Source organism: Poecile atricapillus, chromosome 8 (genome assembly GCF_030490865.1).
Source record: "Poecile atricapillus isolate bPoeAtr1 chromosome 8, bPoeAtr1.hap1, whole genome shotgun sequence".
Classification (NCBI taxonomy): Eukaryota; Metazoa; Chordata; class Aves; order Passeriformes; family Paridae; genus Poecile; species Poecile atricapillus.
In genome coordinates this window covers 9,624,683-9,642,657 of record NC_081256.1, presented here as the reverse complement: position 1 = coordinate 9,642,657, position 17,975 = coordinate 9,624,683, and the positions used below count along the sequence as shown (strand labels likewise).

Below are 17,975 nucleotides of genomic sequence, written 5' to 3'. Positions count from 1 at the left end.
GGTGCAGCGGCATCTGTGCAAATCTGCGGCCGCTTTGAGCTGCTTTGTTCCAACCCAAGCTGGGGAGGTTTGTGCTTCGTGGGTCATTCCATTTGTTTAAACAGGCTGCTTGTATTTTCTGCAGGCAGGCGCTGTCCCAAATTATCACGTAGCATGGACTCTTTAACATGATGAATTTGAGGGCTAACTTTGATATGAGCTGCGCAATCAGAGAGTAAGAGCTGCTTCATTCCTGGCAGAGGCTTGCTGGTGGATACTGACAGTGGGTATCTAGTTAATCTTCTAACTCTCCTCCTCCATCCAAAGTTAAAAGCTGATCCCAAGCTGCTTATGACCTCTACCTAAAACTAGGTGGTTAAACCTCAACCCACCAGCTTTAGTGATTCAGGGGCACTGCTCAAGCCATACTGTGACACCCAAGCATGCTTGAAATTCATCTCACAAATGTGCTGCTGTGTTCCTGATTCACTGCCACCCCTCTACAGAGTCAGCAAGTGACAGTGAGTACAGTGAGAACTGGGCCCTGTCAGAATTAGCATTCCGAAATAAGTGTGAGGTATTGCCCAATTAATATATTCTGCATTACCTAAGACTATCAACAGCCTCTTTTGTGAGGACCAAAGTTGTCTTTATAAAGAAATAATACAAAGATGTGTTTAAATATGCATGGAATGTGTATTGGTTATTTTAAACACTAAAAAAGCCTTGTTATCTGGGGGACCAAGGACAGTTGTTTTATTGCATTGAGTCTTATAGCACCTTCAAAACTTTTTATCTGGGCACAAGTCTAGAATGAAAATGTTCTCTTAAGGCTGAATTACATCAAGTTGTAAGCAGTATTCTGTTGGCAGTGCAGGGGATGGGTAGGATGGAGAGAGGATGGTTGTCCACCCACTAATGAGACAGGTATAAAATGTAGAAATTGGGGGTTTACATGGTATTTGTTCCCTTCTGTAGTTTGGGGCGAGGGTTGTTTGGTTAGTCTAATGTGGGGTATTTTGGGGTTTTTTTGTTGGTTTTATTTTTAAACCTACTGGAGGGTGGGTTTAACCAAGCCAGGCTTTTTTTCACTGCCAGGAGGGTGTGCTTTGCCTGTAGGATATGAGCACAGTGCCCACTTAATTGTGTTTAGAGGGTGGGATTGATAAAGCAGCACACAGTGTGCAGACAGCGCAGTGCTGACAGCTGGCCTCTGGCTCTGCAGGGACACCTGATGAAGGCAAACTCAGACATCCTGTGGGCACAGATCTGGTTTCTTGTGAGGCTTCTCAGTGCATAGCCCTTGGCTCTGCTTCTCCTACCTTACAGCTTTTCTATCAGTGAAAACTCCACTGACAGATGATGAGAATTTCAATTTACTGCTTAATTTTATGGTGGTATCAAGGTGAGGAGACTCAGGCCATGCATGCATCATAAAATGGTGGTTTTATGAGAGCAGTGATCAGGCTGTTGAGTCATTACATCTACTTTACACTTTGAATTTTAATTGCTTTATGGAGCTTGTTAATTTTTGTTTAGTTTGCTTGCAGCTTATAAGAGGTAGTTGTCTTTATAAAAAACTTCCACCAGTTATTTTATCACTGCTTCTGTATGGTACCACAGTTCTTAGAAACATGCAGGCATGATTTTATCCCAGGTGGCTATTACACTGTTGCTTAAAAAATACCATTGTGTTTTATTTTGGCTTGTTTTCCTCTCTCAGTTGCTAGGAACAGATATAACACTCAGAAGAGTGTGAGTAATAATCAGAACTTCTTAAATATCAACTAATGTGGGAGATAAAACTACCCCGGTGACATATTTGTAAGTGCAAGCAGTAGTAAAGCCATATGAGAAGTCATTATCTCCACATTTTTTAAATCATTTGTTGACATGTATGTTGCTGTTTATTTAAAATACCCTTAGTACAGAGCTCCTGGGAATACCAGTTAGAATGTTGCTTGCAAGTCTCTCTGTGCGGGGGTTTCCATGGGCAGCTGTTCTTTGACCTTGCCCTACATGAGGAGTTTCAGGCTTTCATTTCTGGATTACTGACCGTCCTCTCTCAGTATCACACATTCACCTTAGCTCTCTCAAAATGCAATGGCAAATCAGATTGCATTAATGGAAAATGCCGTGGCCTAGAAAACAGCCTTTACTGCTGACAGAATGGGCTGATGAAATCTGGGCTGGTAAGGTATGCTATTTTTGACTGTGAAAAGTAGCATTTTCTGAAGGTTTGCTGAATGCAGTAATGTGATTTCATGTTCCTCTTTGTTAGTTATTTCTAGCTGCTGGTGATGGTAATGGATGTTGTTAATGTTCAACATTTGATCAGCTAAGGTATGTGTCTGTCTGCTTTTCTTTCTTGAAATTTGCAAGGATTGTTATCAGCTCCGTGTATTTTCTAAGAAGTCAAAAGCAGCTCAAAGAAGATGAAGGAAGGTCTGCTAAATCTATTTTAGAAGCCCATGAGTACCGACGAATGATTATGTGAAAAGAATTCAGTCTTCTGGCTGACTAAAGAGGTGCTTGCAGTAACTGTTGACTTGCACTGTTTTCCTCCAACCTTGCCATGACCATTTAGTGAGGTCTGATTTACACTAATTCCCACAATCTCTACGTTTCATTCCCTGCTGTTGTGGCTGGAATATTTGGATGTCTGTCCAGACACAGAGTTTACTTTCTAATTAGCACACCAAGTGGTTTTTTTTCCTTGTTTTTTTTCTTTTTCTTTTCCTTTTTTTTTTTAGTTTTTCTTTTTTTTATTTTTTGATGGCCACAACCTCTTGTCCCACTCCGGGCAGGTGAAATTTCACAAGCACTTTATCATGGCTCATACCTCAAGCATCCGGACACGCCTTTCTGATTGTCATTCATATCCGCCTGCCATTGCCTCTGGCATTTGCTGAGTTCACCTTTCCGTGTGATTTACTGCAAAACATTTTGTTTGACGACTCACTAACACACGCTGATGGGGAAGTCCCCCCTCAAGAAGCTGAACTAATGATAGCCTTCATCTTTGCTTTCTTCAGATAGACGCTAAAAAATCAATCTGTTGGTATCCGTGCTTTAGACTTTGCACTCCTGGAGCATTCTTGAAACTTGGAAACTCTGACCCTGGATCTGTGAGTGCTTTGAATTGCGAATGCTCTTTGTCATGGGCTCTGTGTGCGTAAGAAGGCGGGGAGCTCTGAGGCAGCCCTGGGCTCCCCAGTTGCAGAATTTCCAGTGCAATTGGGTTGTGAGTCAGCAGCAGCTCTGTGAGTGTTCAGGTAACCCCGAGGTCTCTGGATGCTGAGGCTGCTCCGTGATAGCATTTCTGGGAAACCTTTTAATATACCAGAGCAGCTGCTCTGTCTTCTGGCCTTGGCTTCTTTGGTGCATGCCTGAATAAAGTCACTAAGTGTTTGCAATACCAAAACCCACTTAGTGTTGGCAAAACTGATTCATATGGGTCTTATAAAAGATTGCTTATCTCCCATGATGAGTTGGGCACAACTGCAAAAATAGCTCTAAGTGTCACTTTCACAAAGCATAAGCAAATGCATAAGAATAAAATATAGCAAAAAAACCCATCTCCTCTCTTCCCCCAGTTGGTTGCTGATCTCATGTATTTGGGGCTCTGCCTGGCACAGTGCAGATTTACTGATCCATTAGTGGCTGCTGTTTGGCTGCACCTTCACATAGGAAAAATATGTCTAGAAAATAAACTTGGCACATCAGACACACCATAACTAATTCATTGCAGCCAGCACATTTCCTCCTGTTCTGCTTAACTGCCTCGAGTTTTGATTATGTACAAATTTAATGGTTTGGTTCTGCTAGAAAATCTGGGGTTTGTTTATTTAAATTTATATTTCTTAATGATTGCATGCAAGAGAAAGCGCTAAGTAATTACAAGTGAGGAACATGGAAAACTACTATGCTGAGTTGAGCATTAGTTTTTGGAAGCACAGGCTCTCCTATGGTTTTTTAATAGTCTAATAAAAATTTTGGTAAACGAGTGACAACGTGCCTGCAAATTCAAGCAGATGGTGGTGGTCCCTGAAGGACTCCTTGCTGGAGCAACTTGACAAATCCTCTGGGAACTCAGTTTTGGTGGTTAAAGGCAGAGTGCAAGTTACCCTTCTGTGGGGTGGGCAGAGGGGAAGAGGCTCCGTGGGGCTGCTCTAGAGGATTTTCCATCTGTCCTTGTAAGGTGCCTCTCTGTATGAAACTCGACAGTCAGAGGAACGCCAGGAAGACAATGAAGTTTTGTAACGTATTTTTTTATATTTTGGGAAGACCCTACCGGTAGTTGACAGAGACAGAGAGAAAAAGGAGGAAAAAAAAGCCCATTTCTGCCTCAGGTCTTCTGTCTTGGCTGAAGGTGGGAGTGGAGGTTGCTCTGTGACTTTAGGATCTCTTGGAAAGTGAGAAATAGATGCTGAAAACAGATTGTCTCGCATACCCAAGCAAATTTGTTTAATTTCTGTAAGACCACCGGGTCAACAGCATTTTAAAACCGTGCTCTCCTAAGCTATCTTAGATACAATTGGGATGTTGATGATAGCATTTTGTTAATTGTTGAGGCAAAATTAAGTCTTGATATGGTTTAGTGAGAGTAGATAAAGTAGTGCTCATAAGAACTCTGAGCTGATAGCTTATCGTATCAGGAAGAGCGCGAGGTGATCAGGGCGGACGTGAGTCACGCGCCAGCTCCAGCCTTGCCACCAGATTTCTTTGCTGGAGTAAATTCTTGTGGCCTGGATTGAAGTCAGTGGTGCTTTTGGCTATTTCTAAATAGCTCCATGGTTACCACAATTAATTTCTCTATTATCTTGCACTAATTTATGTATCATGTAGATATTTGAATAAATAGCTCTATCGTGTCAACCACGGGGGCCTCTGAGCCAAAATGGAATGTTATTGTTGAGTTTATTTGCCAGTAGTTCTGTTGGAGACAGATGCTTTTCCAGATTAAGAAGTAAGACTGTGTTTGTTTTGTCACTTCCTCCTGATTAGCAGCTGTACGACATCCAGCAGGAATCGGAAGGGAAGCTTTCCCTCTCGTGTGTCACTGTTGCTGGAGTGAAGGCTCTGTGGGCTGGGCTGTGTCCTGACCTGTATCCCAGCCTGGGGACTGTGTGTGCCCTCTGGGTACCTGCTCTGGTGACCAGGGCTGCAGGAAGCTGGTGGCAACGTGACAAAGCCCCACTGGGAGTGGGTCGTGCTGGGGATGGGGTTGGCATCCTGGGATCTGTATGGAGTGAGGGAAGAAAACTCCTCATCAGCACTGGCTGACATTAACCCAGTCACCTGAGAAGTCTTAATTTGCTTTAGCAGTTGGTTTAGCTGCAGGCTCATTCCTCATGCTGGAACTGGTCTCGAAACTGTGTTATCACGCCGTGGTTCGTGTCTCCTGCAGTGCCCGGAGTGTGAGCTCCATCTCCCACAGGAGCAACAGGCACCTCCACCATGTAGCATTGCAGCCACTGTGGATTTGCTCTGGTACAGGTGGATTCACACTCTGGATGCTTCCTTTGGAGCAAGTCAGAGGGCCCTGCTGTCCTCTTGTAATTCATCATTTCTACTGCTCGCTGGTGTGTCTGCTGAGAGCCTCCCTGGAGCTGTCTGGCAAAGACTAGGCTGGGAGAGAAGAGACCTGTCACAACTGTCTTTGGTCATGCCTGACATCGGCCTCTTTTCCCCAGGACTTTATTTAATTTATCTTCTCATAAAAAGGGAAACATTCTGCAGGACCCTTGAAGAGTTCTGAAAGCATCCATTAAATCTCTGCCTCTGTAAAAGCCCGTAAAGTTTTACCAGGTGATATGCCCATTGCACAAGTGGGGCAAATCCTGTGCTCCTGGAGCAACAGCTGTGTTGTAAATATCTGGGTTGCCTGGACCTGGAAGATGGATGGGCAGAGCTCTGTTTTGAAGATACCAATACATCTTATGAATTTAGGATAGTAGAGGATTTAAAAGCTGGGAACAGCTCAAATTGTAATTCTTCTTACCCAGAACCCCCAGCAGCCACTCATAAAACTGGTCTCTCTTTGGCTGTTCTTTTTCTGAACCTCTTGCTTGCTGGGGCTGTGACAGCAGGTCCTCCAAACCAACCTCTGTCCATAAGTGCCTTTCCCTCAGTCTGCAGGGATGTGCAAGGATGAAAAGAGGCACTGAGTGCAGGCTTGGGGGAGACATCTGCTCTCTGCAGAGCAAGTGCTGATGAACCAGAGTGGTGGAAAGCATTCTGAGTGCACCTGAATGGGGTCAGCAGTGAGAGCTGCTTTCCTTCTCCTTCTGGACTGGTGCAGTGCCACTCCTGGCATATCCTTCAGAATGTCATGGTACACAACTTGACAGGGGATCCACTGTGCTGGTGTTTCTGTTGATGACCTAACAGACTCTGCTTCAGAGCAATTTTCTCCTGAGGTAATTCCCTGTCCTGCTTTTATTTATTAGTGATAAAAGACTATCACAGATAAATAGGCATGTTCTCACTTGACTTGATAACTTACATGCCATTGCTGAAGGTGATTTACAATTTATACATGGAAAAGATTTGCTGATCTCATTAATAACTTTCCAAACATCTAGATAAACACGCTATTGCTCTGAATCAAATGAGCATGAAACAGCCGAGGTATTCACCTGCAAGGGCTTCTGGCACTCTGCTCTTTCCCAGACAACAGAAGTTTGACAAAAGAATGTGGGAACTGCCAAAACGCGTTTCTCCTCACAGCCACCCAGATCACCCTAAGGTGGGAGATTTCAGCTATTCTTGCTAAATTATTCTTCTCTATTGAAAGGCTTGTTGACAGGAGAAGATTCCCAGCTCTTTGATTTTTAAATAGGGTCTGTATTTCACATCTCTGAGACTGCAGCCCATGCAGGCATTTTGCTGCATCCTCTTGAATGTCCTGCCAAAGCCTGAGATGCAAAAGAGCAGCTAAACCATCTCTACAAGCTTCCTCCATCAGGGCTGTAAAAGGAGAGTTGAGACAGCCCTGAGTATTCCCTGCTGAGCAAGGTTGTTGCCATGATTTGTTTCATCAGAAATAATCACCTCCTCTTGTTTTATGGGCATCTTGTTATCTGGAGATCTCCAAGTGCTCTATTGCTTAATTAAAGCTCCCAACAGCTTTTAGGTGTTTCTATTGTGGATCTTACTGCCACTTGCTAAGTGGATAAACTGAGGCAGGGATATTGAAGCATACAGTCTGGGTGCCTATGTAGTTACACCCTTCAATTTAGGGGGCTCAAAGGAACAGCCCTGCTCCCTTTTCCTCTGCTCCCTGCTTCTTTCATGCCTTTACCTCCTGTGAGAGGGTTATCTGTAACATGGGGATCTCCCATGAGCTGTAGGGAGATGAGCAGGAAGTTAGCGAGCAGAAGGTGAGGCCAGACCAGGCTGGGAGGAAAATTAATGATTTTTCCTCTCTAAGACAGTAACACGCACTGTTATGTCCATGAATGCCAGAGGCAGGTCAGGCAAGCTGTTCTCAGCCTCTGTGACACAGCCATGAATTGCACCTATCTTGGCCTCCCATGTAGGTGTGGGTTTGCACCTCGTTGTGAAGCTTCAGGCTGTAAGGGAGAACAAGAGTAGATAAATAGCTTCCAGGTGGCTCCTGGCATATTTGGGGGATTGTAGGTTAGCCCAGTAAGGGGCACATCTCCTTTCCTGGAGGTGCTCAGAAGTGGTCTGGACACAATCCTGAGTAATGTGCTCTACAGAACCTGCTTGAGCAGAGAGGTGAGTAGAGAGCCTCCAGTGGTCCCTTCCAACCTTACCCATTCTGTGGAACTTCAACTTGATTTTCACATCTAGGAGAGAGTTGGGGGGAGGAAAAAAGTCATCTAGGGCAAGCCTGGCTGGTTTGAGTCTTCCTCTTTCAGAACTTCTTTGGTGGTGAGTGCCACATTTAAGCAAGGGTGCACCTGCCTCCAGTCCAACACTTCTGAAAAGGTGGGATCTGTGCAAAATAGAGAAACATGCAGCTTGAGCAGGTTTAGGGAGAAAAGGACAAACAATTGGTGCTGTTTCCTTCTTGCTGAAGTTGAGCTTTGTGCTAAATTTTGCACTGGTAATGAACTAAAAGTGCTCATGTGCTCCAAATAGCAAAGGGCAAAGAAGAGAAGCAACTCATCAATGTATGACCCTCTCTAAAGTGTCGTGGGTAATCAAGTGTGAAGTACTTAATGGATCATGATTTGCATGCCACTACTTTGATTGATGTACTACTTAGTAGAGGTTTGATAGTTTTTTACAGTGGTGTTGATGGGAGTCTCTCAGAAACAAAGGTATTTAAAAGATGTGTAGATGTGGCACCTAGGGACATGGCTTGGTGGTGGACTTGGCAGTGCAGAGTTAGCAGCCAGACTTGGGTTTTTTCCTAGCCAAATGACTCTGTAACCACCTCATCTATTTTCTTTAGTGCTGGGGAGAGCCAAAGCAGTGGTTTTTGAAGTCATTGTGTTCCCAGCATCTTTGTTACAGTCAAAAATAGTGCAGAGTTGTTATCTTACATAGACCCGGATCTCACCAGAACTGTCTATATTTAGGCATCTTCCAAAACCTTTGTGTCAAGCAAGTCTCTGGGGAGACCAAAATAGCTTTTTTTTTTTGTTGTTTATATATAATGTTGTACAGCCATCTAGAGAGGATGTGATGATTAAACCATATTAAGACATCTTGCTATAGCTCTGGAGATAGGGGGTTTTATTGTGTTCCAGGCTGCTCACAGTTAAAGCAGGAATAAAAAAAGCCCAGAAAAACACTGTAGTTTTTAGTTTGCTGGCGTGACGCGGCTCCATCACACTCATGATACAAGTTCAAACAGTAGCAGAAAACATTACAGCTATGCTGGGTTCTGCTGCAGAGTGAAATTCCACTTGCACAAAAGAGACAGCATTAAGGGATTTAAGGGCAGGATCAGTCCTCAAAATCTTTCCTCAATAGACAATTTGTTAAGGAGTATTAATGTAATAATTATTTCAGCCAACTTGCAAGATCTCATTAGCCTGTATAAAATACAAGCACATTTAAAATAACTGGGAGAAGAACGTGTTAGTTAGGTGCTCTATAATACATTATGAGTACAATCTTTGCTAAGTCCAGGACCCTGAGTTGATGCTTGTGTTAGGAGCAAATAGACATTTTAAACAGTAATGTCAGAGCTGTGTCAGGCCTTTCTGTCTTAAAGTGCTCAAGCTGATACTGTGCTCTAACATAAGCTTATCTAACTTTGGAGGTTTAATTGCCTTTCTGCAGAGCTGTTAAGATTTAGGAGATGAGAGATAATCCCAGGCTGGCTGGACAGTGCTTTTGAGATACAGATCTCTGTTCTCATCAGTGCTTTTACACCACTGGGGAGAGAAGCTTGTAAGCAGGTCTCCTGACAAGAGGATTAGGTCCTGTTAATGTGGAGATTCAGGCCAATTAATCAGCTTTCACTGGAGTATATCATAAAACTTCAGTAGGGATTTTTTTTTTTCCCTGTAAAATGTAGTTGTTAAAGAACAAAAATCGCGATTTTCTTTAAAAATTTGAATATTTAAAAAAATATTTAAAAAAAAAATACCCCATCTTGTTTTACTTAAAAAATCTGTCAGTTTTGTGATTCTCCTTTTGCTACTTCTCTTCAAGGGAATCCATCAACTTGTTTTTCTAATTGAGTAATTATTTGAAACTGATTAGTTGACTCATCCCTTAAATCTCACAGCTTGTATAAAGGTGATTAAACTTTGGAAGTTGGATGAAGTCTGTGATAGAGCAGAGTGACAGCCTGAGCACCGTGAGGAGCAGAACATCTGAAGCCTTGGCTGAGGCAGCAGCGTTTGAGGATGCCCGCAGCCCCTGGTGCTGGCAGGGCTGGAGGGAGCTTTATCGTACCAGGGCATCTGTTTGTTGCTTAAATACTTTTAAAAAGTAAAAATGCAAACAGTGACTTGCCAAGTCCCCAGTTCAGGAGCACATTCCTCTTGTTTAAAGCACTTGAGCGTGCAGTTGTGTGTGCTTTTAGTGCTCTGCTGCCCAGAAGGAAGGGACATGTCCCTGTGCCACTGCGCAGTGTCCCCAATGCTTCCCGCTGGTGGCCGTCGGCTTCGCTTCCACTGCCAGTCCTAGCGAATATCTTCCTGTAGAGAGCAGAGCAGGTTGGGATTTTCACTCCTTGTGGAAAGTGCCGACTTCTGAAAGGTTTTTTTTTTTTTTGGTGGTTATTTTCAGTCATGAATTTTTTTACCTAGTCCTTGAATTTTTAGCTTTCTATTTTTATTTTAATTTCAGACAAAAGCCCAGTGCAGCAATTGTTCTGTCCAGGGGCTGATTTTCCTTGGTGAGATTTTCCAGCTGTTCCCTGCTCTGGTGCAGGGCTGGAAGCTTTGTGGGCTGGCGGATTGACAGAGCTAATGTGAGATCAGGGCGCTGGCAAAGACCAGGAGTGAGCATGATCTGAGAAATGTCAAGCTATTCCCCCCTAGCTACCTCAGCTGTAGCAGAGAAGAGGGTTGCATAGATAAGCTATTATTATTATTAATACATAGAAGTGTGAGATTTTCAAATTTGTATATTTTTAAGAAGAGTTTTTTAGCAATTGTGGCAAAGTTCAAAATAATAAAAATTTTCAAGAAAAAAAGATAATTTTTCATTTTTGACTTTTCTATGTATGTAGCTATTAAACTTAATATATGAATTGTATATGTATTAAATTTTTTTGTTTATGATTTTAACTATCTAGTTTCTTTAGAAAAAGGGGACCGATGAAGCAGATTTCAGCTTTTGAGATGATTGTGTTATCAGCATAATTATATTTCTTTTGCATGAGGTACAAGTTGATTTATATTATTTCTGTAGAAGACAAGCAAAGCATTTCTCTGTGTAAAACACAGAAGAACTGGTGCTGTTCCAAACCCACAAACTCTGTCCCTGCAGAGAGGATTTGGCAGTGTGGCCATGCCAGCGGTGCCGTGGGTGCAGGCACCGCAGCGTGCAGTGCCCAAGCGCGTGGCAAAAACGTCTGGCACTTGGCTCCAAAGGCTGTGCAGAGAAAATGATACCCAGGTGAACAGGACCTCCTTGGCTGGCATTAATGGGCCATTCTGGTTCTTGTATCATACACCTGGGAGTTTTGTTAGTGCCTCTAGCTCTCCCTCGAACAGATTGCTCTGTCAGATGTCCTTTCCTGTTGTGCTTGTGCCCTTTGCTGAGCTGGAGACTTCATTTTTCATGGTTTATTTCCCTGGATTTCATGTATATTTAAAAAAAAAAAGCAAAAAACAAAGCAACCATAGAAATTAAAGCTCTGGAATTCAGGTCAGAAGATTTTGGCTTGTTCAGGAATTTTATCAGGAGGGCAGTGAAGAAGCCCACGTGGGCTGGTGGGTTTTAGAAGGACAAGCTGCTGCAAGCACGTGCACAGCAGCTGCAGAAGGTAAAGGGGGTATTGCAGAAGGCTGAGGTGGATGGGCAGGGAGCCCTTGGCACAGCTCAGACACACAAGAGAAGCACCCAGGAGATTTCTACAGTGTAGCCATTGCCTGAGGATGCAGAGGAGATGTTAGGAAAGCCAAAGCTTGGCTGGAGTTTGTCTGGTGTGGGATATAAAGGACACCAAGGACACCTGCTCCTGCAGTCACAGCTTGGAAAGCAGAGGAAAACATGGTCCCAGTGCTCAGGGGTGGAAGAGACCTAGTGACCAAGGACATGGCAGAGGTACTGAATGCCTTTTTGTTGTGGCTTGCACTGGCAGTGTTGGCTGCTGGCCCTCCAGGTCCACCACAATCTGTGAAAGTGGTTACAGGAGAGAACTGAGTACAGAGGAACTTAATTGAACTGGACCTGATGGGATGTGCCTGAACGTGCAGAAGGATCTGGCTGATGTCAGTGCACTGCCATTCCCTGATGTCTTTGACAGGCTGTGGCAATGGGCACCTTGCAGTTAGCAGTGAGTGCCTCATCCCTTTCCCTCCTGAGGATTCAGTAAGAGACCTTGGATGGTGCTGGTGATTTGTTTCCACTCCAAAGGTTGCTCTAGCTCCTCACTTCTTTTAACTTTTTAAATTGAGGTAGGCAATTGGCTTTCTAGTCTCCCATGAGCCAAATAAAAATCTGGCCACCTATCAACGGGGTGATTATCATGTCTCCATGGATGCACATCAGGCAAGATACTCTTAGATTTGCCAAAGATATCCTGATGTGACTGGCATCATGGGATCAGTCCCCAGCCTTAAATCAGCAAACCACAGGACTAGCAGCAGATCTGTAGCCAAGGAAGCTATACTGGGGAAAATATAACCAAAGATTTTTAATTTATTTTTTTAATGGTTGTTCAGATTGGGTGTGTAAAAAGCTCCTCCACTTGGTTTATGCTGTAGCTTTGCAAAGGAGGTCTGAGTGCTTAACTTTCCTGGGTATCTGCATGTCCAGGTCCAGTGGCTGGGGTAGTCAGAGTTTGGGTTTCAAATCATGCTACATTTATGTTCCAAGGTCCCTTTATTTCTGTTTTGAACTTCCCAAGTTTTTACCCAATCATGGAGTAAAGGTGCTATGCAGTCAAGCAGTCTAGACTCTTCCCCAGTGGGATTGTGTTTGTGTTTCCTTGTGTCACTCATGCATCAAAAACACTCATGCTTTGTGTGTAGAAATACTGGTTTTCTCATCAGAGATACGAGTTAAAGATGGGGAGCTCCTTTTTATGTGTAGCAATAGTACAGTCATTATTAACAGAAGGCAAAGATCTTACAGTGTGAACATCAAAGGAATCTGACGTTATTTGGAAAGAGCATTTGGTACATCACATCACATTCTACAACTTGACTTTTAAGAAATGCTCAAGAGAAAGCTTTTTTTTTTTCTTCCCCTCCTGCTTGGCTTCTAAGGATCTTTATTTATCACCCTCAGGGGCATTACAGTGAGTAATTAGATTGGACCAGGAGAACGACTTAATTTTACAAGAAACTCATTAATTCATCCCATTTTAAATCTTCTCATTTCACCCAAAACCCAATTATGCTTGTAGTGGCAATGATCTGGAAAGGCTTTGTCTCTTAGGTATGGGGGGGGCACTGGGACTGCTGGGGTATTCATGTCGGGGAGACAAGGGTGACTCCCTTTCTTTGACTTTTAGGTCAAAAGACCTAGTTGCTGGGACAGCTTGACAATTAGAAAACCCTGATGAGCATTTGGAAGTAAAACAGCTGTACAATAACAGAGGGGTTCATGGTGCGGGGCAGAAAGCTCATCAAAAGAGACTATCCAAACAATTGAGTTCTATAATTAACACACAAAAATCTGTTCAGAAATGGTAATAACAGTAAAAGGAGGCTGAGAAGATGCTGCCTTCTTATGTGGCAGATGTAGTTCTTGTTATGATGTGAGAGAGAAAATCCATCCTCTTAGAGACTAAGAACAACATTCAAGGGGAAAAGTAAAAGTAACTTCTTGTTCCTAAGGGTGCAGTTAAAACGTGAGCTCAAAATATTTCCAAAGAGAAGAGCTGTAGAAAAAGTGATGAAACACATCAAATGTGCTATCAAAGTATTTTTTCAAGTCTTTAAACATAAATTTCTTTTCTCACTGAAACATATAAATGTGACATTGAAGTATCTCTTATTAAATTATTTTATGCCTTGTCCTTCATTTCACTATTTTTGGAATTTTTCTTTAAAGTTGGCTACAATCATTTACTTAAAAGTGGTTTTCCCTCTTCTGTTGTGTGTGGAGGGAGATTTGAGTCAAAATCGCTTCTCAAGGAATTTTGAAGTTTTCTTGCGTATGTAGCTAACATATTTTTCTGCCTCAAAAAGCATAAACTGACAATTGAGCTGAGTCCACAGGTTTTAGCAGCACTCCTCACTTGCCTGTGACAATAAATGTTCTTGGAGGTGCAGAGGGTTCCTTTTGGGCAGCAGGAGCACGGTTTGGTTGTGGTCCTGTCCTGCCTGGGAGCCCTTTCCCTTGGTTCTCGTGTGGAGAGCTCAGCCTTTGGCACAGGGATCTCACAGCCATGGCTCTGCAGCCAGTGCAGGACTGCATCCCACTGGGCTTTGTGAATAAGCACTTCAGAACATCTCTATCACATTTGCTTTTAATAGCAGTTTATTGACTTAACTGGATTTACTTGAGCAAAACCACGTTTCTGTGCTTGTTTTTCTCCCTATTCACTTTATTAGGTTCTAATCAGAAATCAGTATTTTCTTGGTTACAAGTCCTCCTCTTCAGCAGAGGCTGAGGATTCAGGCAGGATTTCTCCTGCCTTTGGTCCCTGGTGTCCAGGGCTGCTGCCAGAGCTCCTGCCCAGCAGTTTTCAGCTCGGGGCTGGCCCTCTGGAGCCTTCCCCATCCCATCACTGCTCAGCTGCCAGCCGGGCTCAGGGTGTCTCCCGTCCCTGCCTCGGTCCTGCTCAGCCTCCAGGCACTGCCAGAGCCTCTGCCTGGCACTCCCTGAGATGTTTTCAAGATATGCACTGCATTTCTAATGGTTTAGGAACTTGTCAGCAAAGAGGTTGGGATGATTACTTTATCCAACCCTTTGTGAACATTACGCAATTTAGAATTTTTTTTCAAGGACTATTAGGTATGACAGACCTCTTCCAAACTCAGCTGGAGAGAATTATTGCTATTTCCACAAGGATAAAGGAACAATATAAGAGCAAGTACTGGGGGATTTTTAAAAAAAACTCTAAATTTGAAAGAATAACTTTCTTCAGTATTTCCCCCATCCCCAAATAAAAAAACCCCAACAACATTGCTTATTTAAAAATAGTTAAAACCAATTGAAATATTTTGTTGTAGCAGTGTTTAAAAAGAATGCGATTAGAGGAGTTTTTAAATTCTGAAATTGCTGTCTGAAATTTTTTAGTAGAAAATTCAGCATTTGGAGAGACCAAGCAAGCAGACTTTGCAGCCCACACACGTATTCTTCCTCTTTTTTTTGAGGAAACTTTAAGTCTGAAAATCAGGTTTTAATGTGAAAACGAAGTTGGAAAAACAGCTTGAGAAAATTTACATCTAGATTTGACTGAAGTTCCATAATTCTTCAGAGCAATTTTTGCAGTTTTGACATGTATCACTCTGATATATTTGGAAAAGAGAAGGAAAAAAGCATGTAGGCAAGGCAAATTGTATGGCAGCAATGTTTGCTATATCTTGTCTTGCTTTAAGAGAAATAGAAATCAAATAGATTTTAATATTATAACTCAAAGACATCAGCATGATTACATGTGATAAATTAATGTGATTTATTCTGAGGAGAAACGGTGAACTGAAGATATTTTTGTTTGAGAATTTCCTTTGCAAGTGGTGTAGTTGGTTGTAACCATGTTACACTTGTGGGTGACCTGAATGTGAGAAAAGGTTTTTCTCCTTTAAAAAAAAAAAAAAAAAAAAAAAGAAACCTAACAGAAAGAACTAATTAAGTCAAAGCTAAGAAATTGAACTCAAAGTTTGCATTGCACATGTGAACTAATCTTTTTACAAAGGCATCTTTCGAAAACTGTGTAAGAGCCCCATTCATGCTGGGTCTCACCCAGCAAATCCTTCCTAGAAAAGCAGCTGCCTGAAGATTTGACATGAGCAAGCAATAAAGACTTTCAGGGAATGAGTTCTGTACAGGCTTCTTGTTTGCCTACTAAATCATTACCCTTCAAAAAAAAGTCCATCCGTAGTTGTAATAGGTGTGTCAGCAGCACTTCATGCTAAGAACAGCTTTTACAGGATTAGGTTTGGGTTTTTAAGTGGTGATACCATGGAGCTCTTGGAGGCAAAGAACTCCTGGTTTAATGCAGCACATTCTCTAATGCCCTTTTATGTCTCTTATGAAATGTGGTGAATCTCGAAGCACGCTAACATGAAAACTGTCTTCAGGAGTAGTTGATTTTTGAAGCAAAATGGCTGTGTGTGCTTTAGGAGCAGCCACTGTGTTTGGAGAGCTTTCTTCAGGTCCTGAAATATTAATGATCTTGGCTTAATATAGTAGAAAATAAAATACAGTGCGTGAAACAAGGGGGAAAAAAATCCTTGAGTTACAGAGTGTTGACCTTGCAGTACCCACTGGATACATCTATTCCCTTTTAAACCACGGAGAATGAAAAGACGGGGGGGAATGGTCACAAAAATCTTTACCTGTGACATTTTCTTGTCTTTGTAGAAACATGTTATAGCCCTAATAGGATTTTCAGCCTTGAGCTAGATTGTTGAGTAGATGAGTATTTTAATACCCCAAATATGCTAAAGATGTTTAGATGCTCAGTGTTTAATGATTTCTGTGGATTGTGATGTTCATATTAAGAGTAATATTAGAGTTTACATGTTTAGTTTTTAAAACTGTGAGTAATAGAAAGAATTCTGTGGATAAAAGCAGTCAGCTTGGTTTCCTCTTGTATTGTTTTTCAATGCCTTGTCTTTATATATGGCAGCAAGATCCTGCTTGTGGGAGTCTGTCCTGGTCATGTACAGATTTAGGCATATTTCTCATCTGAGCTGTGACAGTGAAAACCAGGAGTAATATCTGTGACCAGTATCTGCCACTTGACTGCTGCTGTTGTTAAACCCAGGACATGTAGTGATACAGCAATTTGCTCACCAGATAGTGCAAATCACATATAAAAAAAATGAAAAAAAGAAGGGTTATCATCCTTGTTTGTTTGTTTTTTCTGGGCAATTCCCATCCTGAGCAGAATAAGCTGTTTTCCAGGTGTTGTCTTTGCGTCCTGCCAGTGCCTGGCTGACGGGCCAGACATGGTGGGTTTGAATTTGTGTTCAGGGACCAAAATTGCTTCTGACGTGGTCAGGCTGGGCTTGACCCCTGCGATTCTCCCTGCCAGAGCTGTGGCTGCTGATTTTAATTGAAACCCCAAGGCTGTTTGAGGCATGGCCAAAACACACCTTGCAAGTCAAACCTTATCTAGTACCACGATGCATGTGAGCTCTGGAAGCGTAAATCTCAGTCACTTGAGCAGTGTGTGTTCACCAGGTCCTCTGGTGCTGTGACAGCCCCGGCGAGTGACACCAGGCTGATCTCCCAGCGCTCTCGCAGATGGCGCGCGGCACATCGTAAAGTCAGGACTTGTTAAGGACATTTCATAAATGGCTTTGGCTAATAAGAATGAAGTAACTTGCTCTTTTATAAATGTGTTACTAATATCCCTCTGCATCTCCCACTGGAGGGCTTTTAAAGAGAGAAGCAGGGAAAGAGTGAGGGGGACTAAGGGAAGGTTGAAACAGCAAGAGCGAGCCCTGGCTGTGCGGGGCTTATGCCCTCCCAACAGGAGCCTGTGTGTAGCAGGGGAACCCTAAAGGTAGTGTAGGTGATAAATGACAAGATGTGGGAGTGAGTCACACAGTAAATACTGGGAACAGCCTTTCTTTTTTACTAGTTTGCATGCCTGGGAATTTTCTCTCTTCTCTGCAGTGCTAAAAGCCAGTGGGAGAAATTTCTCTAGCCAAGGGAGAAATTTCTAGGATGACATACCTGTTAGCCACCATGAAAATATGTTATTAGTGATGCCAATGAGTTTTTTCCAAGTGATGTAAAAGTAGCCTTTTGTGTAAGTCCTGCTTTTATGAAGCTGATGTCACCGAAAGCTTGGCAACCGCACATGGGCTTGGGTGGCAGTGGTGCACTTACTGCTGTGCCCCAGCTTTGAGCAGGGGAGAGCATTGCTGATCTCCCTTGGGGAGAAAGAGCCAAATTCTGCCTTGCCAGGAGGGAGATGTGCCATTTCCGGGCATGCTGGGTTCCTGTTCCACTCCCACTTAAAAATTGGCAGTGTTTGATCGTCAGCTGCTATTCCTTAAGTGGTCATGGAATAAACCAATTGCACCCGTTTTGTCAAGCTCTGTGTATGTGGGGTGCAGGTGGACATGGGTTAAGCCACATGCAACTCCACAGTAGAGCACAAAGGGGCAGCTGATTTTCTGGCACTGTCAACAGAAGAGTGTAATTTTTTTTTTTTTTTTTTGCCACCTCTAAGCCAGCTTTTAAAATGGCTCTTGTTGGAATTA

At 42.8% G+C, this 17,975-nt stretch overlaps 1 protein-coding gene across 3 annotated transcripts in view; it reads left to right on the top strand.

Moving 5' to 3' along the window:
- The window catches only part of EPHA4 (EPH receptor A4), a 105,942-nt gene that overhangs the window by 23,206 nt on the left and 64,761 nt on the right, over window positions 1-17,975 (top strand). The window lies entirely within an intron of this gene.